Source organism: Carcharhinus amblyrhynchos, chromosome X (genome assembly GCF_965287045.1).
Source record: "Carcharhinus amblyrhynchos chromosome X, sCarAmb.v2.hapA, whole genome shotgun sequence".
Lineage (NCBI taxonomy): Eukaryota > Metazoa > Chordata > Chondrichthyes > Carcharhiniformes > Carcharhinidae > Carcharhinus > Carcharhinus amblyrhynchos.
The window spans coordinates 12,417,683-12,445,614 of record NC_137359.1 but is presented as its reverse complement, the minus strand read 5'-3'; the positions used below and the strand labels follow the sequence as shown (position 1 = coordinate 12,445,614).

The 27,932-nt window shown below is 45.3% G+C and overlaps 1 protein-coding gene and 1 long non-coding RNA gene across 2 annotated transcripts in view; one reads left to right on the top strand and one right to left on the bottom strand.

Moving 5' to 3' along the window:
* Positions 1 to 27,932, bottom strand: part of LOC145361845 (pleckstrin homology domain-containing family A member 3-like) — a 299,538-nt gene that overhangs the window by 77,979 nt on the left and 193,627 nt on the right. The gene's annotated exons all lie outside the window — the stretch shown is intronic.
* On the top strand, positions 51 to 27,789 carry LOC145362050 (uncharacterized). Its single transcript, XR_013889922.1, has 3 exons — positions 51 to 275; positions 15,650 to 15,849; positions 27,427 to 27,789. It is a non-coding gene; the product is annotated as an uncharacterized LOC145362050 (long non-coding RNA).

Sequence of the window (27,932 nt, the reverse complement as noted above, 5' to 3'; positions counted from 1 at the left end):
GATGTCATTAGTGGGAGGAGAGAAACAAACTGTGCCGGTCAGATCACAAGGGTTTTTAGCTTTGTTTTGGCTGCAGTGTCAGAAGCATAGCTGAAAGAAGTCTCTCCCTCTATTTTTATTTTGAAAGTTTTATAGTTAGCTGAAAGCATAGCTTGTTTGTCATCCTGCAGTAAAATAAATCTCTGTTTTGGGGAGCTGAAGACTACAAGCTGCTTTGAGTTTTCAAGATCATTTGAAATCAGCATTCAACCCAGGGAACTGGATTCCAGTATTATGTGAGTGATAGCCTGTGCAGTGATAAACCTGTTTAAAGGGTTTTATTTATTGGATGTTGGTTTTGATTGGAACATCTGACACATATATATGTATAGGTTAAGAGTTATACATTATAATGGTTGTTTTGTTTCTTGTTTGTAATTGATAAAAGTTGCTAATATTTTCTTACTATACATGTTAACTATATTCTTAAATAAACTTTGCTTGATAAAAGCTCTCCAGCAGTTCTTCTGAATCACACTTGAAGTGAAGCATCTTATGCTTATCCTAGCCAAATTCAAGATGCAAAACTTGTGGTTCAAGCAGGCTTCATAAAACACTTTGGAGTTTTAATCTGAAGCATAACAATTGGGGGCTGTAATGGGATTAAAATCTATATTTCTTGATTGATTTGGGATTATTGAACTCAAAAGACAGTGAGTGGTTAGCATATTTATAGTTTCTTTTCAGGTGTTGTATTCAGGTTTAAATAAGGAGTGCCTTGTGGAATAATGGCTTTTTCAGAGGCTAATACGTTCTTGGGAGTGGAAGAGGTTATGCAAGGTAGTTTGCAAAAGATAACTAAAACAAAGCTTTTGGAATTAGCAAAAACATTGCAGTTGACATTGCCTGACAGTGTACAGAAAGGGGAGACAATTGTGGTGATAGCACAGCATTTAAAATTGCCAGAAACACATGCAGAGTCATTGGAAATGGCTAGAATTCAATTACAAATGAAACAGCTTGAACATGAAAAAGAATTAAAGCAGCTTGGATTCAAAATAAAGGAGAGAGAGTAGCAGAACAAAAAGCCAGAGAAAGGGAGGCCATTGCAGCAGAAAAAGCAAAAGGAAGGGAGGCTATTACAGCAGAGAAAGCCAGAGAAAGGGAGGAACAAAAAGCACAAGAAATTAGACTGCTTGAATTGCAGGCAAGGGAAAAATAAAAACAGAGAGACTTCTTTCAGCTATGCTTCTAACACTGCAGCCAAAACAAAACTAAAAACAACCCTTGTCACCTGACTGGCACACAGTTTTGTTTCCTCCTCCCACCAATGACATCATCTCAGGCTGTAAACTGAGAAACATTGACTCTGAGGGCTGCAGAGATCACGATTTTTTTTAAAAAAGTGTCCTTTTAAAAAATTAACGTCACTGTTACCCTTTCAAAAAACTCAAATTTGTGAGACTTGATTTTCCACTCACAAAGCCATGCTGACTGTCCCTAATCAGTCCTTGCCTCTCCAAATGATTGCAAATTCTGTCTCTCAGAATACTTGCTAACAACTTACCCACTACAGACGTTAGGCTCACCAGTCTGTAGTTCCCAGACTTTTCCCTATAGCCCTTCTTAAACAAAGGCACAACATTTACTACCCTCCAACCTTCAGGCACCTCACCTGTTGCTGTCGATGATTCAAATATCTTGGCTAGGGGACCTGTAATTCCCTCCCTAGCTTCCAACAACGTCCTGGGGTACATTTCATCAGATCCTGGGTATTTATGCACCTTGATGTGCTTTAAGACTTCCAGCACCTCCTTCTCTGTAATATGTATGCGCCTCAAGACATTGTTATTTATTTCTCCCAGTTCCCGAACATGCATGCCTTTCTCAACAGTAAATACTGATGAAAAATATTCCTTTAGGATTTCACCCATCTCTTGAGGATCTGCACATTGATGACCTTATTGATCCTTAAGAGGCCCTACTCTCTCCCTGATTACTCTTTTGCCCTTTATGTATTTGCCTTATCTGCCAAAGCAATCACATGTCTCCTTTTCGCGCCCTGATTTCTCTCTTAACTCTACTCCTACACCCCCTACCCCCTATACTCTTCAAGGGATCCACTTGATCCCAGCTGCCTATGCATGTCATGTGCCTCCTTTTTCTTTATGACCAGGGCCTCAATATCTTGAGTCACCCAGGGTTCCTTATTTCTAACAGCCTTGCCCTTCACTCTAAAAGGAATGTGCTTACCCTGAACCCTGGTTAACACACTTTTGAAAACCTCCCACTTACCAGCCATCCCTTTGCTTGCCAACAGACTCCCCCAATCAACGTTTGAAAGTTCCTATCTAATACCATCAAAATTGGCCTTGCCCCAATTTAGAATTTTCATTATGTTAAAGATGCTAGATGAATGCGAGTTATTGTTATGCTTATCATCATGTTAATGTATTCCAGTCTGGTCACAATTCTCTCTATTTGGAATATAGGCCAGTACTTCAACAAAAAATACCACATGCCTGCCCATCCTGAATGAAATGTATTGGTTGTTTGGAAAGTCCAAGTCAGTCTTGAAGCTGGAGTTCAATTTGCTGTGACAGTGCGAGTTCTCCATCTGTTTAGAAAAAGAGAGTGTGAGCTGTCTCGTGAAATGCAAAAATAATTCTTAGCATTTCCACATTTGCCTCCAGGACCTATTTTCTTGCAACATTTCAGCTTCTCCTTATGTGCGATTGCAAACGATGTACTTTTCAAACTGACACTAGCATGGGGATCATGTCGTGTCTTATGCAATTCTGTTAACTCTGTGAGATACTGAAGGGATTGGTGCACCTTGGACACATTTTCTGCCTGTGTTGTCTTAAGGAAAATAATTCATCAATTATGCCAAGTCTGTGCTATGAGAGCGGCAGAACAATTCTTTATTTGGCAAAATGCAAAATCAAGACCACCCAATAGTGACTGTGAATTGAAGCTCTGGACTTCATGTCTGAACACCAAGATTGATATTAGATCATAAGACCATAAAACATAAAAACAGAAGTAGGCCATCGATTGTGCTCCACCATTCAATGAAATCATGATTGATCTGATGTGATAATCCTCAACTCCACTTTCGAGCTTTATCCCCAATAACCCTCAATTCCCTCACTGATTAAAATCTGTCTCTCAGCCTTGAACATACTTAACGACTCAGCCTCCACAGCCCTCTGCAGTAAAGAATTTAACAGATTCACTGCCCTCTGAGAGAAGAAATTCCTCCTCATCTCTGTCTTAAATGGACAAGCCCTTACTCTGAGATGGTGCCCTCTGGTCCTAGATTCACCTACAAGGGGAAACAACCTCTCAGCATCGACCCTGTCAAGCCCCCTGAAAATCTGATCTGTCTCAATAACGTCACCTCTTATTGTTCTAAACTCCAATGAGTACAAGCCCAACCTACTCATAAGAAAATCCCTCCAAGCCAGGGATCAACCTTCTCAAGTGAACCTTCTCTGAACTGCCTCCAGTACCAGTATAAACTTCAAGATGATACTGTATTATGTTAGAGAAAAGATTAGGGTTTTCCTTTAACATAAAGCAATTCGTCTTTGACAAAGTTATTCAGCTTAATTTTTTCATGCCTTCAACACTTTATGCTGTTCAAGAGTACCAAAATGTCAGCTATTTTCACATCTGAAGGCTCACTGTTCTTCTGGCCTCTTGCTTTGCATCTTCTGAAATCCCAAAAAAGCCTGATTTGCCTTGTGAAACTCCAACCATTACGAACGTGGATCAATTTCAATTTCTGGGATCAGAAATTAGAAATAGGAGAGGAGAGGTCACCCTGTTGGGAGTCTTTTATAGACCTCCAAAAAGTTCTAGAGAGGTTGAGGAAAGGATTGCAGAGACGATCCTGGTTAGGAGTGAAAGTAATAGGGTAATTGTTATGGGGGATTTTAACTTTACTAACATTGATTGGAATAGCTATAGCTCTAGCTCGTTAGAGGGGTCAGTTTTTGTTCAAAGTGTGCAGGAAGGTTTTTTAACTCAATATGTAGATAGGCCAACTAGAGGTGAGGCTATATTGGACTTGGTGCTGGGAAATGAGCCAGACCAGGTGCTAGACTTGGAAGTTGGTGTGCTTTTTGGTGATAGTGACCACAATTCGGTTACGTTCACCTTAGTGATGGAAAGGGATAGGCATGAACCTCGGGTCAGTAGTTTTAGCTGGGGGAAGGGTAACTATGAGGCCATTAGGAGAGAATTAGGAAGCATTGGTTGGACTAGGAGATTACAGGGACTAGGAACGTCTGAAATGTGGAGTTTGTTCAAGGAGCAGCTACTGTGGGTCTGTGATAGGTATGTCCCTGTCAGGCAAGGAGGAATTGGTAGGGCTAGGGAACCGTGGTGCACGAAAAAAGTTGATTTGTTGGTTAGGAAGAAGAAGGAGGCTTATGTTCGGATGAGGCTTGAGGGCTCGGGTAGTGCAGTAGAAAGCTTTAGATTGGCTAGGAGGGAGTTGAAGAGGGAGTTAAGAAGGGCTAGAAGAGGGCATGAGATGACTTTGGCTGATAGGATTAAGGAGAATCCTAAGGCGTTCTATAGGTATGTCAAGAATAGAAGGTTGGTCAGGGCAAGATTAGGGCCAGTTACAGACAGTAGGGGGAAGTTGTGTGTGGAACCGGAAGAGATTGGAGAGGCATTGAACCATTATTTCTCTTCGGTGTTCACGCAGGACGATATGAATGTAGCTGAGGAGGTCACTGGGGTGAAGGGGTGTAAAATAGAAAGTATTGTAGTTGATACAGAGGATGTGTTGGATATTCTAGAAGGGTTGAAAATAGATAAGTCCCCTGGTCCAGACGGGATTTACCCTAGGATTCTATGGGAGGCAAGAGAGGTGATTGCAGAGCCACTGGCTCTGATCTTCAGGTCGTCGTTGGTCTCTGGTATAGTACCGGAAGATTGGAGGACAGCGAATGTTGTCCCATTGTTTAAGAAGGGGAGCAGAGACTTCCCTGGGAATTATAGACCAGTGAGTCTTACTTCTGTAGTGGGCAAGGTTTTAGAAAGAATTATTAGGGATAGGATTTATAGTTATTTGGAGAGTAATGAATTGATTAGAGATAGTCAGCATGGTTTTGTAGCGGGAAGGTCGTGCCTTACTAACCTTATTGAGTTCTTTGAGAAGGTGACCAAAGAGGTGGATAGGGGTAAGGCAGTAGATGTGGTATATATGGATTTTAGTAAGGCGTTTGATAAGGTTCACCATGGTATGCTTCTGCAGAAAATGCAGATGTATGGGATTGGTGGTAATTTAGGTACTTGGATCAGGAATTGGTTAGCAGATAGGAGACAGAGGGTGGTGGTTGATGGTAATTATTCATCATGGAGTTCGGTTACGAGTGGTGTGCCTCAGGGATCTGTTTTGGGGCCACTGCTGTTCGTAATCTTTATTAATGATCTGGATGAGGGTATAGTTGGGTGGATTAGTAAGTTTGCTGATGACACCAAAGTCGGAGGTGTGGTAGATTGTGAGGAAGGGTGTCGAAGTTTGCAGGGTGACTTGGACAGGTTGCAGAGCTGGGCCGCGAGGTGGCGGATGGAGTTTAATGCGGAGAAGTGTGAGGTAATCCATTTCGGTAGGAATAACAGATGTGTTGAGTATAGGGCTAACGGGAGGACTTTGAATAGAGTGGAGGAGCAGAGGGATCTAGGTGTATGTGTACATAGATCCCTGAAAGTTGGGAATCAAGTAGATAAGGTTGTTAAGAAGGCATACGGTGTCTTGGCGTTTATTGGTAGGGGGATTGAATTTAGGAGTCGCAGCGTCATGTTGCAACTGTACACAACTCTGGTGCGGCCGCACTTGGAGTACTGTGTGCAGTTCTGGTCCCCACATTACAGGAAGGATGTGGAGGCTTTGGAGAGGGTGCAGAGGAGGTTTACCAGGATGTTGCCTGGTATGCAGGGGAGGTCCTATGAGGAGAGACTGAGGGATTTGGGGTTGTTTTCACTGGAAAGAAGGCGGCTAAGAGGGGATCTTATAGAAACATATAAGATGATTAGAGGTTTAGATAGGGTGGATGGTGATAGCCTGTTTCCTCGGATGGAGAAATCTAGCACGAGGGGGCATGGCTTTAAATTAAGGGGGGGTAGTTATAGGACGGATGTCAGGGGCAGGTTCTTTACCCAGAGGGTGGTGAGGGACTGGAATGCCCTGCCTGCTGCAGTTGTAAATGCGCCTAGTTTGGGGGCGTTTAAGAGATTGGTGGATAGGTTTATGGACGAAAAGGGAGTGGTTTAGATTAGTGGGTCAATGTTTTTTTTTAAAAATAAGACTGGTCGGTGCAACATTGTGGGCCGAAGGGCCTGTTCCACGCTGTAATGTTCTATGTTCTATGTTCTATGTTCTAGAAGGGACTACAAATGGGTACAGCAGCACAGAAATCAAGACAAGGCTAATGATTGGTTGTTCCACAGCTCATCAACTGCATGAAATATGGAGGCTATTCAACATCTGTCTGCACTTGCAAAAACAACCAGCAGAATCCCTGGTGTGAAGCATTGTGCTTTATGGGTGCAAGTGCTGAACCCTCAGTAAAGCTGATGAGAAGGGCAAGACAGCTTTCAAAATTTTTTTTTACATATTCATTCATGAGATGTGGGCATTGCTGACTAGGCTTAATGTTCTAACTATATTAGGTGTTGTGGGTTTTACACAAAAGCAAAAGACATAGTTTTCACACATAGGTTCAAAGTAACAACAACAGATTTATTCAAGGAGCTCTTGATTGTACAGAGTATAAACTGAACCTAAAAGCAGGAACCTGTGAAACACCCTAATGACATCATCAAATCATGTGACCTGTTCTTAAAACAATCATGCAACTACTTAAATATATAACATCCATCTCTCTTTATTTCTGTGATCATGACAACAAATTACTACATAAGATCAGTAGTACTTTAGACACAGTACTATGCACCATTAATCATTATACACAGTCAATAAGAAAGTTGATCAGGAGAACATCAATTCCTCTTTGGTTATATACAACGTTCTGGAATTTGACTGTCCTCGACCCTAGTAGTATGATTTGGAACTTCAGTAGACACTACATCTCTTGGAACTAATTCTGTATCATTCCCATGTGGTATAGTAGCAGAGATTCAATCATCAGGCAACTCAGGTTTAACTAAATCTTCTGTATCAATATTCACAACACTAGGGACTAAAGTTGGCACTTCTGGAGTTGATTCTGAGAAACAATTTTGAGATAACAACAATTGGTCAGCATGGCATCACCAAACTAGCTCATCATCAGTTTGAACCATGTAAGAAATTGGACCTGTTTTTGTCAAAATTATGGCTAGTACCCATTTCTCACTCATGGCACAACTATGTGCTTGATCTCCTTGTTGAAATGAGCGTTGTTTTGCCCTGTCTTCTCGTCTAGCAACTTGAGATTGTTATTGACGTGCTACTATCTCTGATACTAACAATGTTCTGGTTTACCAGATCTTGCAAAAATGTTGTCAAGCTTTTCAATAGTTTGTTCAGTTGTGGTAGATCTCATGGCAACAAATCCTGGCCGCGTTGAATGTGCATCAATTATGACTAAAAACATGTCGCCCTCAAATGGACCACCAAAATCTACATGCAATCATTGCCATGGTATTTTAGGCCACTCCCAATGGTGTAAAGGAGACAATGGTGGTGTATTTCTTATTCGATAAAGGATTGACATAATCCCACTTTATCTTCAATCTGAGCATTCAGACATGACCAACAAAAATAACTGGCTAATTCCTTCATCTGGACTATACCAGGATGTCATGCAGACTAGGAGGAATGATCACTGGGATTCCCCACAATAAACACCCACCTTGGATGGACAACTCAAGTTTTCTTGACACATCTGGGGGGGGTGATACTCCCAAAAGTGCTGAATTGGCGGCAAAACTGTTCTAGATCTCAACTGTTCAGCTTCTCAGCCGATGGGCCACACTCTGTGCAATGCAGAGAGCCCAGTTGTGAATCTCATTAAAAACTCAGGGGAGACGGGGCCTACTCGAGTCGGAGTTTGAGAGTTCTGGAGCTCTGCACACACGCGGTGGCCCCGATCTGTCAAATTCCCATTTGCTGGCCAGCCCGATCACTGGACAGCCCGGCACCCCCACAGTGTTGCTCCTCCAGCCACCCCCCCGCCACGGTCCGATCACGGCCCCCACAACAATTCCCGAAGCAGCCCTGATCCTCCCCTGTCCTGGAGCGCCTCAATGCCCAGGCCCCACCCCTCAGCAGACCCCCTATCCCCTCCTCGGTGAGAACCTCTGGAGGCAACCCTGCCAGCCCGCCCCAATTGCTGTCCTCCCTCCATCCCAGACCGATCCCAATGCAGAGGGGCAGCAGGAACCCCCCCCACCCCCACTGATTGCGCCCAGGCCTGACCACAATAGGCCCTGCTCCCTTGGCACTGCCCGATGCCTGATGGGCAGTGCCAAGGAGCCCCCTTGGCCATGGGAACTTTGCCTCTTGGGCAGTGCCAGGGCACAGGCTGGTACTGCCAGGGTGCCCAAGCCCGGGGGCACCCCCGACACCCTGGGGGAGCCCCAATTACCCCCCACCTTCATTCTGGCGTGATCTCCCACTAGTTCCCCAAACCTGAAAGGTCCCAATAATTAACTAATCTACATATTTAAAATATATGCACAAAAGATTTAAATTACTTACTTGCCTTCCCGCCGGTTTCCAGTGTGGTCTGGAGGGCGATTGTTTGCCTGCTCTGGGAGATGTATATGTGTTCCCCGCGCATGCACAAATCCCCATTCAAGGCCACAGACGCCCGTCTCCCGGCCAGACCCCCCAGAAAAGTGGCGGGCGCAGATGGGAGAATTGCGGCCCTGGTTTCAAATCAGGATGTATACGATGCATTCCAGTTTTCATTCCTTTCAATATCATATCCATCATCTTCCCCATCATTGGATCAATTCTGGGATGTCTCTGAGCTTGAGAAGCTGTCACAGGCAAATGATCTACATGGTGAAAAATAAAGAATATTAGCAAAGCTAGTTGGTGGCATCTGCTCAACGGGTTAGCTGGCACTCTTATTGACAATACTTTATATCATAGAAATGTGCAGATAAGATCAGTGACTACCTTTGCAATTGGCTAACAGCTAATGAAGGTATGCCTTAACATGGCTCAAAAATACTAGTTAAGGGTTGATGATCAGTCAATAATGTGGAATGACAACTATTTAAATAATGATGCAACTTTTGTACACCAGAAGTTACACTCAATGCTTCTTTTTCTAGTTGAGCATAGTTAGATTCAGCACTAGTCAGAATACACAAAGCAAAAGCTCTTGGCCATTCTTGTCCTGAAGACATAATATGTGAAACTACTGCCCCGACTCCATAAAGTGAAGCGTCACAAGCAAGCAATAATGGTAGCTTCAGATTAAAATGAACCACTACTTCAGATTGCTGCAAAGCATCGTTGACATCCTTGTATGCTTTCTCACATTCTGTGGTCCAGTCCCATGCCTATTTCACACATAGTAAATTATGCAATGGCTTTAATAATGTGGCTAAGTTAGAAACAATTTGTCATAATTTACTAATCCTAGAAAGGACCTCAATTGCATCATACTCATAGGATGTGATATTTCTGATATAGCTTCCATCTTGTTCGCGGCTTTATGTGGGCCTTTACTATCAATAATGTGACTCAAATGCTGGACTGACGTCTGGAAAAAGTCACACTTCTCTCACTTCATGCACAGACCATCTGTTTGAAGACATTTCAGTGTTGCTTCTAAATTATTCAAGTGCCCCTGTTCACTGATCCTGTAAGTATAGTATCATCCAGGTAACATTGTACACCAGAGAGACCACTTCAATTGATTCACCCTGTATAGATAAGACATTTAGTTGGAGCTCTTCATCATATTTCTGGACATTTTATTCTTCATAGTTGTAATTCTTTTCTTCCATGTTGTAAATTCTTTTTATAGAATTAAACTTGTTCTTCTTGAAGGTATCCAGATTCTTCTTCTGAATATTCTTGTCAGGGGAAGCTGGTCTAGCCCAACAAGCTTTTGCAATATGCCCCAATTTTGCCACCGTTCTTACATTGACTATCCTTGCTCCAGCATTCATTTTGGCACATCTGTGACATGCTTGTTGCTGTTTTGACTTATGGGTAGTTCCAAACTTGTGGATCTTCATTCTCGCACCAAATTGTGAAGCCTCTTTAGTGGACAGTTCCATCGACACTGTGATTTCAACTGTTGTCCTGAAAGTCAAAGTACCTTCAGTAAGCAATCTTCTTTGGGGAATAGCCTCATTTTAGAGACCACAAACTAGACGATCTTGAAGAATATCTCTATTAACTCACCAAATTCACAATGTTGTGCCTGTCTTTTTAAGTTTGCCACAAACTGAGCAATACTTTCACCTTCCACTTGATTCCTTCAGTGGAACCTGAACCATTCTACAATGATTAGTGGCTTTAGAGAGTAATGCTCTTAAAAATTTTTGTCAAGTCATCGCAAGTGTTTTTGCTTCCTGGCTTTGCTGGATGAACCAAATTCCACAACAATGAAGGTTTTATTTACTATTGTGTTAGGAAAAGCTGGTATGAGCAGTTCGTCTGCAATTTTATTTGCTTGTACAAAGTACTGAAAATGCTCTGCATAGGAACACCATGATTAAGAAGACATGAACTTGGCTATCTGTTTCTGCTTGGCAATTCTGTGTTGTTGTGTATCTTGAAGGCTGCCTTGGAGAACGCTTACCCAAAGATTGGAGGCTGAATGCCCTTGACTGCTGAGGCATTTCCCAACAGGAAGGGAACACTCCTGCCTGGTGATTGTTGCGCGATGTCCTTTCATCCGTTGTCGTAGCATCTGCATGGTCTTGCCGATGTACCACGCTTCAGGACATACGTTCCTGCAGCATATGAGGTAGACAACATTGGCCGAGTCGCATGAATAAGTACCATGTACTTGGTTGGCTACCGTCATACTGAACAGAACGGATTACTGCAAAGAAGTGTACCGACAACTGAACAACGGGGAACACTACCGACAGTTACCCGCAGATCCAACCAAAGTACACACCTGTCAACTCAACAGACTGATCAAAACCTTTGATCTGACCTTCAGAGCACCCTCCATGCTCTCATCCCACGTACTTCCCACGTTGGAGGTCTCTACTGCCTCCCGAAGATACACAAGGCCAACACACCTGGCCATCCCATCGTTTCAGGCAATGAGACCCTGTGTGAGAAAGTCTCTGGCTATGTTGAGGGCATCCTGAAACCCATCATACAAGAAACCCCCAGCTTCTGTCGCAACACTACGGACTTCTGACAGAAACTCAGCACCCATGGACCAGTTGAACCAGCAACACTCCTCGACATAATGAACGTCTCGGCGCTCTACACCAGCATCCCCCAAGACGACGGAATTGCTGCAACAGCCTCAGTACTCAACACCGACAACTGCCAATGTCCAGATGCAATTCTACAACTCATCCGCTTCGTCCTGGACCACAATGTCTTCACCTTCAACACAGTAAGAACTCTCACAACACCAGGTAAAGTCCAACAGGTTTATGTGGTAGCAAAAGCCACTAGCCGTCACCTTCAACAACCAGTTCTTCATCCAGACACAGGGAACAGCCATAGGGATCAAATTTGCACCTCAATATGCCAACATCTTCATGCACAAGTTTGAACAAGACCTCTTCACAGGACCTTTAACCGACACTATACACTAGATCCATCGGTGGCATTTTCTTCCTTTGGATTCACGGCGAAAAATCACTGAAATGACTATGTGATGACATCAACAAGTTCCATCCCATCATCAGACTCAGCATGGACTACTTTCCAGAATTGGTTGCATTCTTGGACATATGCATCTCCATTAAGGATGATCACCTCAGCACTTCATGCAACGCAAGCCCACGGATAACCTCATGATGTTCCACTTCTCCAGATTCCACCCTAAACAGGTTAAAGAAGCCATCCTCTACAGACAAGCCCTCCATATACACAGCATCTGCTCAGATGAGGAGAAATGCAACAGACACCTACAGATGCTGAAAGACGCTCTTGTAAGATCGACAGCTCTGACACACCACAGTGAAAAACCACACCGACCTCCCCAGAAGGCAAACACAGGACATGACCAACAGAGTACTTCCCTGGAGCGGAGAAACTATGACATCTTCTTCAGAGCCTTCAACATGTCAACGATGAAGACAAACATCTCACAAAGGCCATCCCCACACCCCCACTACTTGCTATTCAAATAACCGCACAACCTCAAATAGACCATTGTCCACAGCAAACTACCCAGCCTTCAGGAGAACAGCGACCACGACACCACACAACCCTGCCACAGCAACCTCTGCAAGCCGTGCCGGATCATCGACATGGGTACCACCATCACACATGAAAACACTACCTACCAGGTACACGGTACATATTCTTGCAATTCAGCCAATGTTGTCTACCTCATATGCTGCAGGAAAGGATGCCCCAAGGCATGGTACATCGGCCATTGAGACTATGCAGACACTACAACAATGGATGAATGGACACCGCGGGACAATCACCAGGAGGAATGTTTCCTTTCAGTTGGGGAACACTTTAGCAGTCATGGGCATTCAGCCTTTGACCTTCGGGTAAGCATTCTCCGAGGTGGCCTTCACAACACACAACAGCGCAGAGTCGCTGAGCAGAAACTGATAGCCAAATTCCACACACATAAGGACGGCCTCAACCGGGATCTTGGGTTTATGTCACACTATCTGTAACCCCCCACCAGTTGGCCTGGGCTTACAAAATCCTATTAACTGTCCTGGCTTGAGACGATTCACACCTCTTCAACCTGTGATTATCCCTCTCTCCACTCGCATTCTCTGTACTTATAAAGACACCTGAAAAGACTCACATTCCAACCATAAACTTGCAATTGTGTCTTTGTCTATATATGTCGTGTTTGTGAATCTACCTCTCCACTTACTTGATGAAGGAGCAGCGCTCCGATTCCAAATAAACCTGCTGAACTTTAATCTGGTGTTGTGAGACTTCTTTCTGTGCCCACCCAGTCCAATGCCGGCATCTCCACATCATGCCGAATTGACCCGCCATTTCTCTTGCAAGCGCTAGCGACTCAAGACTGCTCGGTATATTTTTCTTTATTGTCTTTCCAGTGCTCCCCCTTTTTGCTCTGGAAACCATTGACTTGATGTATTTTTTGTCAAACGGCCTCAGCCGTACAGCAAACCATCCCTTCTTTTCAAATATGCCTGGAATCACCCCTTTCTCTGATTGGGAAAACTCCTCTTTTAAACCCACACAGAGCTTTTTCCTTACTTGTCCTTCCTGCACTGGCACTTCACTCTTCAAACCTGTTCGAAGAGTGAAGTGCCAGTGCAGGAAGGACAAGTGGGCGAGGACCTGGCAGATGGAGCATAATGTTAGCAACTGTGAGGTTATCCACTTTGGCAGAAATAATAGTAGGAGGGATTACTAATTAAAGGGTGAAAAGCTGCAGCATGCTACGGTGCAGAGGGACCTGGGGGTCCTTGTGCACGAATCGCAAAAACCCAGCCTGCAGGTGCAGCAGGTGATCAAGAAGGCGAATGGGATGCTGGCCTTTGTAGCGAGGGGGATGGAATATAAAATCAGGAAGGTCTTGCTGCAACTGTACAGGGCACTGGTGAGGCCGCAGCTGGAGTACTGTGTGCAGTTTTGGTCGCCGCACTTGAAGAAGGATATATTGGCCTTGGAGGGAGTGCAGAGGAGGTTCACTAGGCTGATACCGGAGATGAGGGGGTTGGACTATGAAGAGAGACTAAATAGACTGGGTCTGTACTCGTTGGAGTTTAAAAGGATGAGGGGGGAGCTTATAGAGACGTATAAGATAATGAAGGGGATGGATAGGGTAGAGGTAGAGAGATTCTTCCCGCTTAGAAAGGATAGCAGGACTAGACGGCACAGCCTCAAGATAAGGGGGGGCAGTTTAGATCGGAGTTGAGGAGGAACTTCTTCACTCAAAGGGTGGTGAGTCTCTGGAATTCTCTGCCCGTTGAAGTGGTGGAGGCTACCTCGCTGAATATATTTAAGTCACAGGTAGATAGGTTTCTGATAGACGGGAATTAAGGGTTATGGGGAGAAAGCGGGAAAGTGGAACTGATCCACTTCCGATCAGCCATGATCTTATTGAATGGCGGGGCAGGCTCGAAGGGCTAGATGGCCTACTCCTGCTCCTATTTCTTATGTTCTTATGAGAGGAAAATACCTGCTCTCCAAAAACGGGGAACAATTGTGTTGGCCTCCCTGGCAGAACCGGAGGCCATTGAGGCCCCCCACGGGAGGCCAAGGGTAAGGGGGGTTGCCCCTTGGGCAGTGCCAGCCTGGCACCATGGCAATGCCCATGAAGCACCTTGGCACTGTCCACTGGGCAGTGCCAGGGGCAGGGATTATGGGGACAGGCAAATGTAGTGGGGCCCGAAGGGGCATTGGTTTGGAGGGCGGGGCCAGGCTGGAGTGGCACAGTGTGGGGGGGGAGGCGCTACTGCCACTCTGCTTGCAATCGATGGGGTGAGGGAGGCTTGCTGACTATGCCCGATCAAGCTTTGCCTCTTCAAGTGGAGATAGATGCTGTCCTTCAGAAGTTTCTCTAATGGTTTCCCTGCCACTTACATGAGAATCACTGGTCTGTAGTTCTCTGGTTTATCTCTACAACCCTTCTTAAATAGCGGAACCACATTAGCTGTCCTCCAGTCATCTGGCATCTCCCCCGTGGCCAGAGGGAAATTGAAAATTTGGGTCAGAGCCCCTGGGTTGCCAGCTATGATGAGATGTATTCCTCGAGGTTTCATCACATGACCCGTCTCCCCCACTCACCCACCCACCCTGCAATATAGTTTGATATCTGGTAAAGAGAGATGTTCAAAGAAAATGAAGAAGAAAAAAAAATCCTTTTTGATGTCCCAATGACTTTTCCCTAGGATTGCACATAACAGGGTCCTGGAAATTGACCTTCAATTCCGGGAGACCCTAACCCCTAACCCCTTCTGCACCTGGACACACCACCAGGAAACAGCAGGGGGTCATCCCCATGCCTCCCCCCACCTTGACAGGGAACTAAACTGAGGATCTTCCCACTCAATTTGTAAATCCTGATCCAGGGAATGATGTGTGATGATGTTCACTGCTTGGCCGGGGAACACAAATATGTGAAAATAATATTCAACATGATTATCTTGATATAGTGACCCTGATTTTTCAATTAAAAATATCTTCCAGCGTCAGAGATGACAGTAATAGGTTGTGGTTATTCAACAAAAATCAATCATAGCTATACTTAAGGTCAAGACTTCCTCCCACTTCAAAGTTTTACTTTTAAGATGCTTTTTACTGTGTGTTTTATAAAAATAGAATCAAATTTCCTTGTGAAACTAATATGACTGGCACTGACTTCATAAGAGAAGGACATAGCTGGAGTGTGAAACCCTTATCAAGTTAGGATCTCCAGTCAGTGGTATGCCAACTATCTGCTCTCAGAGAGTATTAAAAGTCTCTTTAGCAGTTTAATCATTTGATTTGGAGTTTTTTTTCCCCCTCATTCTGAGAACGGAATGCTTCTTTTCACCTCAGGTGCACGGTCATCGACTTAATGGTTTGCTCAAAATGGACCAAAAACCCATCCTGTTGCTGAGGAATTTGTCAGATCAACTGCTGATGGGTGAACACAATTGAACAACAGAACAGGTACTAAGTTCTGCCTGGGCTAACGTACAACTGGGGGCAGCAGAAAGGCCAATTTCGAAAGCAAAAAAAAAGGTGCGGTTCTCAAGGTGGGTTTTGACTTTGTTCAAGGCTACATTAAACAACTGTTTTGAGTGCAGGGTTATGGGGGGACAGGCAGGAAATTGGAGTTACAACCACAGTCAGATTAGCCATGATCTTGTTAAATGGCGGAGCAGACTTAGGGGGATTAAATGTCCAGTTTTAACATTCAATCATGTTTTATATAAGACAGAGCTTAGTACTTTAACCAGGATTGAACCACATGAGAAAGGTGGGACTCAGTTTGCACTGTACTTTGCAATGGAGGATATGGAAGGAGTGAGGTGATTTAAATTCACTCTATGGTTACATCTTGATTGACAAGGAAGTCAAAGGGCATGGGGTTAGAGAGGAAAGTAGACTCTCATCAGCCATGATCAAATGGTGGAGCCACAAAAGACTCGAGAGGCTGAAAGGGCCATTTCTGCTCCTAATTTATATTGGACTGACTTCCACCTCTGACTTTTATTGACAGCATTTTATATTTATTTAGTCTGAAATGTCTAATTTCCTCTTCCTCTGATGAGTCAGTTAAGCAACAAGCCATGTATATATGAATAATAGGTGAGTTGACTTTAAGGGCCTACGTTTCCTGCTTTGACCTGCTAATTCTGGTTAAGCAATAGGTTAATGTCTTCTATAGGCACAGGGCCTGATTTCTGTCCTCACGGCTGGTGGAACAGGCACAAGAAAATCACGTCACATCCCTCTGCTTCTCCAGCTTCCATATTGGTTGCAGCCTTGTTGTAGGCCAGGGATCTGTCAAAATTGGACATATCCCTCGTTAGCCCCAACAGATTGGGGTCCTGTGTTGCCAAACAGGCTCTGATGCAATTCTGATGTACCAGTGTGCACACTCGCTGCAGCCATTGCTAACCATCAGTCTTTAAAGGGCTGCTGCAGGCTGCATAAATATCTTACATCAGCCTTTCCACTTACCTCTATTTGGTTCACACTTCCCACAAAACCTCCCTCTTTGACTCATCCTTTTTGGTCACCCTCCCTAATAAAGATGTATTTAATGGGGAATCGGTATGAACTCATGAGGGAGAAGGATATAGAATCATAGAACCACAGAACAGTTACAACACAGGAGGAGGCCATTCAGCCCAGTGTCTCCATAGTGACTCTCTGCAAGAACAACTCACCTAGTCCTAATGCCCTGTATTTTCCCTATAGCCCTGTGTTTTCTTCCTTTACAGATAATGATCCAATTCCTTTTTGAAAGCCCCAGTTGAATCTGCCTCACCAAACTCTCAGGCAGTGCATTCCAGATCCTAAATACTCGCTGTGTAAAAAGGTTTTTCCTCATGTCTCCATTGCTTCTTTTGCCAATCACCTTAAATCTGTGCCCTCTGGTTCTTGACCCTTCCACCAATGGGAACAGTTTTCTCTGTCTACTCTGTCCCAGACTCCTCATGATTTTGAATCCTTCTATCAAATCTCCCCTTAACCTACTCCAAGGAGTACAGTCCAACTTCTCCAATCTATCTACGTAACTGAAGTGCCTGGAACCATTCTCCTGAACCTTTTCTGCATCCTTTCCAGTGGCTTCACATGCTGTTGATAGGATGAATGGAAGAGGAGTGGGAGAAGGCCCATGTGGAACATGAACACCAAGCACCATCCTGTTGGACCAAATGACCTGGTTCTGTTATTAATTTAATAGAATTCCATGAAATATTTTCTTCTCGGGCTCGTTGTTTTTCTTAAGCTTCTGTAAAGTATCCACAGATGATTTTCCACATTATGGGCGGAATTCTCCCAAAAACATTCTAAGTGTTGAATTCGCAGGAAAGCTGGAGTAATGGTATTTTCAGTGGGAGTTCACACCAGTGTGAATTTCATTAGATTTCAGGGGCCTATTCCCACCCGGGAGGCTAAAACCAGCGGGCCTCTGTACATATGTAGTGGTCCCAAACTGTCAACCTCCCATTTGCTGGCCAGCTCGAATACTGCCCAGCCCGGGACCCCTGCAGTGCTGCCCCCCCCTCAACTCCTCCACAGCCTAATCGCGGCTCCCCCAACATTCCCAGCCCTCGTCCCGGCCCCCCGATCTCCAGCCCCCTCACAAAAGCTCGTTCCAATCGCTAGCCCCCCCCTCTGTCCCCATCAATCCCAATGCAGAGTGGCAGCAGAACTTCCCATCCCCACCGAAGGCCCCGCTCCCAATAGGCCCTGCCCCCATATGCCCCACCCCTGGGGCATTGCCACTTTGCCTCTTGGCGCACCTGCCACCCAACCTCCTGGTGGCCCCGATTGTCCTCCCTATATTCCAGTGGGGTCAAGCCACTAGTCCCTAAAGTGGGGAGCTAGTGTAATCCCTGTTAGTGTGAAACACTCTGGTGAGATGGGAGAGGCTAGTGGGCCTGGACACTTCAGTGCCGGGCTCACTAATAACTTTTAAATTATATGTAAAATATCATTTGGATCCTAGCCCCCCCTTCCCCGACGATTTCTGGCACGGTCTCCACCGCTGGGAGACGCTAGCAAGATGCGAACGCTCATGGGAATCCTGCAAATCGCCCCCTGTGCAATTCTCCTGGCCCACTGCACTAGAAAATTAACACAGCGGGATGGGAGAATTGACCCCTATAAGTGCAATAGAAATTTCAGTTTTTCTTGTATGATTTTCTTTCAGCAAAACATTTGTTTGATATTGAAGTTGTTTACCTTCCTCCTCTGGGTGATGTTGATCTGTCACACTCTGTCAAAGCGATAATTCTAATATTGAGCCAAGTGTATCAGATGCTGTCCAGTGTACATTCTGTAAAATGGAGTCTGGCACTGGAAGCACGTGGGGACTGCAGTGTAAAGTCACCATAGTCCTAGATGACCACAGGTTGCTCTCACTTTTGAAGGAGAGAGCTGACTGATGGAGATTTTAACCTGAGGGTCACCACACCTCAGGCAAAGGGCAAGGTTGAGCCTTCTTGAATAACCTCAGCTGGTACCCGAATTGAACCCACACTGTTAGCATCACTCTACATCTCTAACCAGCTGTCTAACCAACTGAGCTAAACTTACTGACTGCACAGTCACTTTGAACGTCTCCATCACACAGTAAGGGAGCAAATTGGCAAATTGATGGTGGTCCCAATCCCCCTACCTTCGAATCTACCACCAATTTGAACTAGGCAAAGCCAGTCAGCTTAATTTAAAAACTTACATTTCATGTCATGGGTTTAGAATCTGAGGTCATAAGACTTGATCCAACTGATCACTTCAAGAGAGAGTGCAGTCTTTGGTCATAATTCATTCCCATTAGTGGCTGTCAATGACAGGAACCAGGTACAACTAAAACTGAAGCTAACTCATTACTGTGGATGCCGAAGGGTTAAATCTCTGTTCGTTGATATTTGTGCTTGCTAAACTGTCAATTCTCTTTCACTGCTAATTTGTCTTTTATTTGTTTTGAGTGTTTAAATGAATTGGATTTTGTCATTTCTGTTGTGGTGGAATTAACCTTTTGGCCAAGTCGCTATTGTAAATGAGAATTGGTTCTCAATTGATTCACCTGGCTAAGTAAAGGTTAAAGAAATAAAATTAAAATAAACTGAAACATTCTAAGGGAATGATCCAGCACAGGAGGCCATTTGACCCATTATACCTGTGCTGGCTGTTTGGATGAGCTTTCCAATCAGTCCTGTTACCCTGCAAGTTCATCCACTTCGAGTACGTGTCCAATTGTCTTTTGACAGCGAAATTTGTTTTCACCACCCTTTTGGGTAGCAAGTTCCAGATCTTAACAACCCTCTGCATGAAAAAGGTTTATCTTCATTTCCACTTTGGCCCCTTTGTCAATTCTTTAAGACCTACGACCTTTCATTCCCAATCCACTTTTCTCTATCAAAATTGAGGCAGCGTTTGACCAAGAGCCTGTGCAGGCTGGCGAACACAGCAGGTGATGTGTGGACAGCTAGTTAGGACATGGGCATAGAACATAGAACAGTACAGGCCCTTCAGTCCTTGATGTTGTGCTGAGCTATGTCCAAACCCCAGATCAAGCTATCCCACTCCCTATCATTCTGGTGTGTTCCATGTGCCTATCCAGTAACCGCTTGAAAGGTCCTAAAGTGTCCGACTCCATTATCATAGCAGGCAATGCATTCCACACCCCAACCACTCTCTGAGTAAAGAATCTACCTCGGACATCCCTCCTATATTTCCCACCATGAACCTTATAGTTATACCCCCTAGTAACAGCTACATCCACCCAAGGAAATAGTCTCTGAACGTCCACTCCATCTGTCCCCCTTATCATTCTTATAAACCTCTATTAAGTCGCCTCTCATCCTCCTCCACTCTAAAGAGAAAAGCCCCAGCTCCCTCAACCTTTCCTCATAAGACCTACCCTCCAAACCAGGCAGCATCCTGGTAAATCTCCTCTGCGCACTCTCCAATGCTTCCACATCCTTCTTATAGTGAGGTGATCAGAACTGCACACAATATTCCAAATGTGGTCTCACCAAGGTCCTGTACAATTGCAGCATAACCCCACGCCTCTTAAACTCAAACCCCCTGTTAATAAACGCTAACACACTATAAGCCTTCTTCACGCTCTATCTACTTGAGTGGCAACCTTCAGAGATCTGTGGATATGAACCCCAAGATCTCTGTTCCTCCACATTCCTCAGAACCCTGCCGTTGACCCTGTAATCCGCATTCAAGTTTGTCCTACCAAAATGAATCACCTCGCACTTATCAGGGTTAAACTCCATCTGCCACTTTTCGGCCCAGTTCTGCATCCTATCAATGTCTCTTTGCAGCCTACAAGAGCCGTCCACCTCATCCACTACTCCACCAATCTTGGTGTCATCAGCAAATTTACTGACCCACCCTTCAGCCCCCTCTTCCAAGTCATTGATAAAAATCAGAAAGAGCAGAGGACCCAGCACTGACCCCTGTGGTACACCGCTGGTAACTGGCCTCCAGTCTGAAAATTTTCCCTCCACCACCACCACCACCACCTTCTGTCTTTTATGAGATAGCCAGTTACTTATCCAATCGGCCAAATTTCCTTCTATCCCACACCTCCTTACTTTCTTCGTGAGCCTACCACGGGGTACCTTATCAAACGCCTAACTAAAATCCATGTCTCCGGCATCAACTGCTCTACCTTCATCCACACACTTAGTTACCTCCTCAAAGAATTCAATCAAATTTCCGAGGCAGGACTTAACCATCACAAAACTGTGATGACTATCCTTGATTAAACTGCATCTTTCCAAATGGCCATAAATCCTATCCCTCGGGACCATTTCCATTAACTTAACAATCACCGAACTTAGACTAACTGGCCTATAATTACCAGGGTCATTCCTATTTCCTTTCTTGAAGAGAGGAACAACATTTGCCACTCTCCAGTCCTCTGGCACAATCCCCGTGGACAGTGAGGACCCAAAAGGCAGCAGCATGTTGGATAACCTCAAGTTTATGGAGGACAGGAGGTTCGAGAGCAGCCAGGAGTGCGGTAGAATACTGAAGTCTGGAGGCATTGATGAGAGTTTCAGATGCAGATGAGCTGTGTGCATTGGGGAGGGTGTGATGAGGTCAGGCAATATAATGGAGATGGAACTGAGAGATCGGCGTGGACATGTGATCAGGGTCAAATATGACATCATGAGCCTTGTGGATAAGATGAGCATGGAGAGGGTAGGCGGGGGGAGATGGAAGGCAAACTGGGCTAGGGCTAGCCTCCACCCCCCCTCCCCCGCAACACCCACCCTCCCACTAGGGGTGTTTCATTCTAGTGGGGTTTACAATAGCTCCCCCCAATGGGGAGCTGGCAGCCCAACCCCGCTGGAGTGAAGGGAGTCCATCAAGGCCCCCCAGGAGGTCTGGGATGAAGGCAGGGCCCCCTAGGCATCACCAGCTTGGCAGAGACAACCTGGCCCCCGGCACTGCCCAAGGGGCAAAGTGCTAATGCCCAAGGGGGCATCTTGGCACTGTCCACCGGGCATCGGTCAGTGTCAAGGGGCAAGGCCTAATACGGTGTGGGGTCTACTGGAGGAGGGGAAAGTTGGGCCTCTGGTGGCAATTGGTGAGAGTGGGGGTCCCGCCACTCTCAATAGGGATTGCAAGCAGAGGCCAGCGACTTGGGCAGGGCAGGGGTTGGCCTGTCAGTGGGGATCGTGAGAGGGGGGTGGGGCGAGGGGGGGGAAGATCATGACTGTCGGTGGGGAGATCAAGATTGGGGGGGGGCGGTCAAGACTGGTCCAGACATGTTCAGGGGGCCAGCAATCAGGCGGTTTGGTGGGGGGAGGTGCATGGCCAGCAATGAGGGGTCGCAGGGCTGGTCAGTGATTGAGCTGGCCAGCGATCAGAAGGCCGGCAGCGTGGGGCTACTGCGCATAAACTGATCTCAGCACTGACATTGGCGCATGCGCAATGGCCCACTCAGCACTATGCTGCTGCCTCTCCTGCGGGAATAGTCCCAGTCGCCTGATTTTTCGCATGAATCACAATAGTGCATTTGGGAGATTCATTTTGAAAATCCCACTGATAAAACCAGCAGGATTTACTCCAGTTTTTATGCAAATTTGACATTTAGAATCTGTTGGGGAGAACTGGCCACCCTGAAGTCATATGTAGGCCAGACCAGGTAAGGACAACAGATTTCTTTCCCTAAAGGACATTAGTGAACCAGATGGGTTTTTCCAACAATCGACTGGTTTTCTGATCATCAGTGGACCTTTTTTATCAAATTCAACTTTCACCATCTGCCATGGTCTTGCCCTGGGTTTCTGGATTACCAGTCTAGTGACAATACCATTACAACACTGCCTACTCCACATCCTTTCTCGTCTGCTTTCTTTGGACTTAAGGGAGTGGAGATGTGGCCAAATCAGGGTGGGAAGAATGGGCAGGATGAGAGGGAATAATGGTTATACTGGGGACTAGGACATCAAAGGTGGAGGGACAGGGGTGCAGTTGATCTGATTGGTAGCTGCAGAAATAAGAACATAAGAGCATAAGAAATAGGAGCAGGAGTAGGCCATCTAGCCCTTCGAGCCTGCCCCGCCATTCAATAAGATCATGGCTGATCTGTCGTGGCTCAGTTCCACTTTCCCGCCCTCTCCCCATAACCCTTAATCCCCTCTCTTATCAAAAACCCATCAACCCGCGTCTTAAAAATATTTAGCGAGGCAGCCTCCACCACTTCAACGGGCAGAGAATTCCAGAGATTCACCACCCTTTGAGTGAAGAAGTTCCTCCTCAACTCCGTTCTAAACCGTCCCCCCCCCTTTATCTTGAGGCTATGCCCCCTAGTCCTACTATCCTTTCTGAGCGGGAAGAGTCTCTCCACCTCTATCCTATCCATCCCATTCATCATCTTATACGTCTCAATGAGATCTCCCCTCATTCTTCTAAACTCTAACGAGTACAAGCCTAATCTATTCAGCCTCTCCTCATAGCTCAACCCCCTCAACTCCGGCATCAGCCTAGTAAACCTCCTCTGCACTCCCTCCAAGGCTAAAATATCCTTGCGTAAGTACGGCGCCCAAAACTGCACACAGTACTCCAGCTGCGGCCTCACCAATGCCCTATACAGCCGCAGCAAGACCTCCCTACTTTTATATTCAATCCCCCTCGCTATGAAGACCAGCATCCCATTCGCCTTCCTGACCACCTGCTGCACCTGCAAGCTGGGTTTTTGCGACTCATGCACAAGGACCCCGAGGTCCCTCTGCACCGTCGCCTGCTGCAGTTTTTCTCCACGTAAGTAATAATCCTTCCTACCATTATTCCTACCAAAGTGGACCACCTCGCACTTGCCAACATTAAATTCCATTTGCCATTTCCTGGCCCATTCGCCCAGCCTATCTAGATCCTTCTGTAGACTCTCCACACCCTCCGCACAATTTGCCTTTCCACCAATTTTGGTGTCATCAGCAAATTTCGACACCCTACACTCGGTTCCCTCCTCCAGATCATCTATATAAATGGTAAATAGCTGAGGCCCCAGCACCGACCCCTGGGGCACTCCACTAGTCACCATCCGCCAATCCGAATAGCACCCATTGACCCCCACTCTCTGCCTCCTATTTGACAACCAGTCCTCTATCCACGCTAACACCCTACCCCCAACTCCATGCCCCCTGACCTTCTGCAATAACCTCTTGTGAGGTACCTTGTCAAACGCCTTCTGAAAATCCAGAAAGACCACATCCACTGGCTCTCCTCTATCCACCGCCCTAGACACATCCTCATAGAACTCCAGTAAATTTGTCAGACACGACTTCCCTTTAACGAAACCGTGCTGCGTCTGCTCTATCAAGCAGTTCCCCTCAGGATGCCTCGCTATTTCCTCCTTGATGACGGATTCTAACATTTTACCTACAACAGACGTTAAACTAACAGGCCTATAATTCCCCGCCTTTTGCCTGGCACCCTTCTTAAACAACGGCGTAACATTAGCCACAGTAAATAGTATATTGAGTTTCAAATGGTGGAAAACAAAATAAGATGAAAGGTGTGGAGGTGATGGTGGCATTCTCAAATGTGGAAGATGCCTTATACTGGTTTCTGCCAAGTCACAAGTGGCCCTGGAGCTGTCTTAGCTATAGACAGGAAATAAGGAACCTGCCCAGAGGAAGATGGCTGCCATCTGGTGGCCAGTACTAATACCTACACCCCCCCCCACCCCCACCCCCCCCCCCCACCCCGACAGAAGGTTTTATCTTTACAGTATACTCCTGTCATTATAATCTTATTTTAGCATCAGCGAGCTATGCCATTTAAGTTTTGTAACTAAAATTCATATTGTCCATTTTTTGGCTGGATATTCTTTTTTCTTTCTAGTATCAGCTTTTGGTGTGCACCTTTGTATCGTGTCACAGTAAACATTTTTATTTGACTCGCTTTCTCAGATACTGCCGAATGGGGTACTGACCCATAGAGAACACAAAGGGTCAGGCATGATCCACAGTCTGCTGATTGCCTGACCTTGGCCAAGGTGACAATCAGGATGATGTAATTAGTCACAGCATTCACAGGCTATCAGTTTTTTTATTCACTTACAGGATGTGGGCATCACTGGCTGGCCCAGCATTTATTGTCCATCCCTTATTGACCTTGAGAAGGTGGCAGTCCTATGGTGTAGGTACACCCACAGCACTGTTAGGGAGGAGTTCCAGGATTTTGATCTAGTGACAATGAAGGAATGGCAATATATTTCCAAGTCAGGATGGTGATTGGCTTGGAGGAGAATTTCCAGGTGGTGGTGTTCCCATGTGTCTACTGCTCTTGTCCATCTAGATGGTGGTGGTTGTGGGTTTGGATCTTCTACATTTAAGAATGCCACCATCACCTCCACACCCTTCATTTTATTTTATTTGGAAGGTGTTGCCCAAAGAACCTTGGTGAGTTCCTGCAATGCATCTTGTAGATGGCACAAAGTGCTACTACTGTGTGTCGGTGATGGAGAGAGTGAATGTTTGTGGATGGGATGCCAATCAAGTGGGGCTATTTTGTCCTACATGGTGTCATGTTTCTTGAGTGCTGTTACAGCTGCATTCATCCAGGCAAATGGGGAGTATTCCATCACACTTGCACTTTGTAGATGGTGGACAGGCTTTAGATAGTCAAGAGGTGCAGGATTCCCAGCCTCTGACCTGCTCTTGTAGCCACAGTATTTATATGGCTGGTCCAGTTCAGTTTCTGGTCAATTGCATCCACCAGGATGTTGATAGTGGGGGATTCAGCATTGGCAATGCCATTGAATGTCAAGGGGAGATGGTTGATTTGTCTCTTGTTGGAGATGGTCATTGCTTGACATTTATGTGGCACAAAGAATTAGCTCAGACTGCTTGTCACCGAACTGGCCTCAATTACAATGCCCCTGGAGTCAAATAGCTATCTTAAAATAGCAAGGCTGAAAGCTGTAGTGAACTGTGAGCCAGAGTGAGTCAATATTTGCAGCAGAGGATGGGAGCAAACTGAGCACAATTGGAAGTCTCCTCATGAGATGATAATGTGCTATGAATATTACTGTTCCATTAGCCGATGGGTACAGGGACTTTGACTGAATCATTATACCTGTTTGACAGCATATCATCTGCATTACAAAACACTACCAGCCAACGGGGGTTACATTGAGTGGGCCCTGTTATGATGATGGAGAAAAAAGGCCTGGAATTATACACAGAAATGTTGGACTTTAAAAAACTCCTGAGTTTTATATTTGAGAAATGGACAAAGACCCCAGCTCACTGATAGAAATTGCTGCAGGGGCTTTCTCTAAGGGACAATGGAACCCCTTTCTGTGCTTCTAAACAAGGTACTTCTAAAAGAATCCAAAGACTGATCATCATCTCCATGTTCTTATAACAACTATCTCATCTCCACTGCCTCGATGAGACTAGTGTATCCTGGGTCTCCAGCTGGAATATACATAGGAAGAGGTTAAAAGCTTGCTTGGTACCAGACTGGGTGTCAGCCTGTGCGTGTATACTGTGAGAAACAGCAGTCAGAAGTTTGCCACACTGAAGGTGATACTGTAACCAAGGCAGGGCCCTGTATAAGTAGCCAGCTTCTGTAGGAACGTGTACAAACTCTCTCTCTCTCTGACTGTGAAAGTTGATCAGCCAGCAGGAGGTTGTATCTGGAAAAAATACTGAATTCACTATCTAACTACAGAACATCTGAACTGAAGAATCAACTGCTGGAGTCAATCTATATCGGCCCCGACATACATCATCTACTCCTCACTACTTGAGGACTACTCCATGTAACTTTTTACTTATATTTACTTACTGCTGGACTCAATTCTTACTTCGAATCTGAATGAATGTCAATGCATGTGTTTTATCATATCTCCTTAGCTTTTTAATCACTAGCAAACTTACTCAATCTTAACTCAAGAAAGCCTGGTTAAATTGGCTTCTTTTTAAACAGAACTATTAGATCTAGAAAAGGTATCTCAGGAAAAGAGAACTTTGTTAAATTAAACCTTTGTCACTCCCAGCAGAGGGTGGGTTGAATGAAGGCAAGGAGCTAATCACCCCTCCTCACCCGGGCTTATACAATTTGAGGTTATCCCAGCTGGACGGTGACAAAGCGAGGGGTTTTTCCCGCCCGGATCAACAACTTTTGGGGGACCTCACGTGGGGCTGGTCGTGACAGTCCTTCATTGGATATGAGCTTGTGTGCACTCTTGTCCATCTCATTAATGCCCATAATGGCCCCAAACCATCATGGAACTCAATGCCTCTTTGTAATTGACTCCTGACCAATGCCCAGCGATCGTTGTCGACATCTTTAAAGGCAGTCAAGGCATGTTGTACTCACAGGGTTAATGGCTTTTAAGTCTAAATGTCTCCCTTTGAAGCCTGGAGTGAGTAATGGAATGCCATAAACATGACACAAGGGCCCCAGAGGCTGTTCCAGCTCTTCCAGCTGTTTGATCTTTCCAACTTACCTGTGGTTAGGATCAGGCTCGCAATACTGTGGGAAAAGCCATCGTACAGACTGCTGGTTATGAAATACAAATTGCTTTTGATTATCAGTTGGGTGGGTAAAAATGTGAAGTTCAGCCCTTTGTTTGCAGCCAGTTCGCTCTGAATTTTAATGCTTGTTTTCAGTTTTGCAGGAAATTTGCAGATCGGAATCGCCTTCCCAATTGTATGGAGCGAGTTAATGATTAAAACGAACACAGGAAGCACTCAGCGTACATTTAATTACATCAAACTGCAGTATGTTGCTCGTAACGGCAGAATTAATAGCTCTTTGACAGGGCTGATACCTTTCCGGGGATTGATGTTATCTGCTGTACAAAATACCTACCTTCCAAAACCAGAAAGAAGCGTGTATTAATTGTGTTTGACTGACCAATTGCCCAGTGTCCCATTTTTTTTGTAGGCTAACTGTTTTCTGTTGATGGACCATTGTGTGTGCTCTGCTCTTCTCCACTGATTCAATCAATGAATCATCAATAAGTTAAATGAAATGGGGGAAAAAACTGTTCCCACTGGTAGGAGGGTGGGGAACCTGCAGACACGGATTTAATACAATTGGTGAAAGATGCAGTGGGAATTTTTTTAAAATGCAGTGAGTTGTGATCTGGAAGATGCTGCCCGATAGGGCAGTG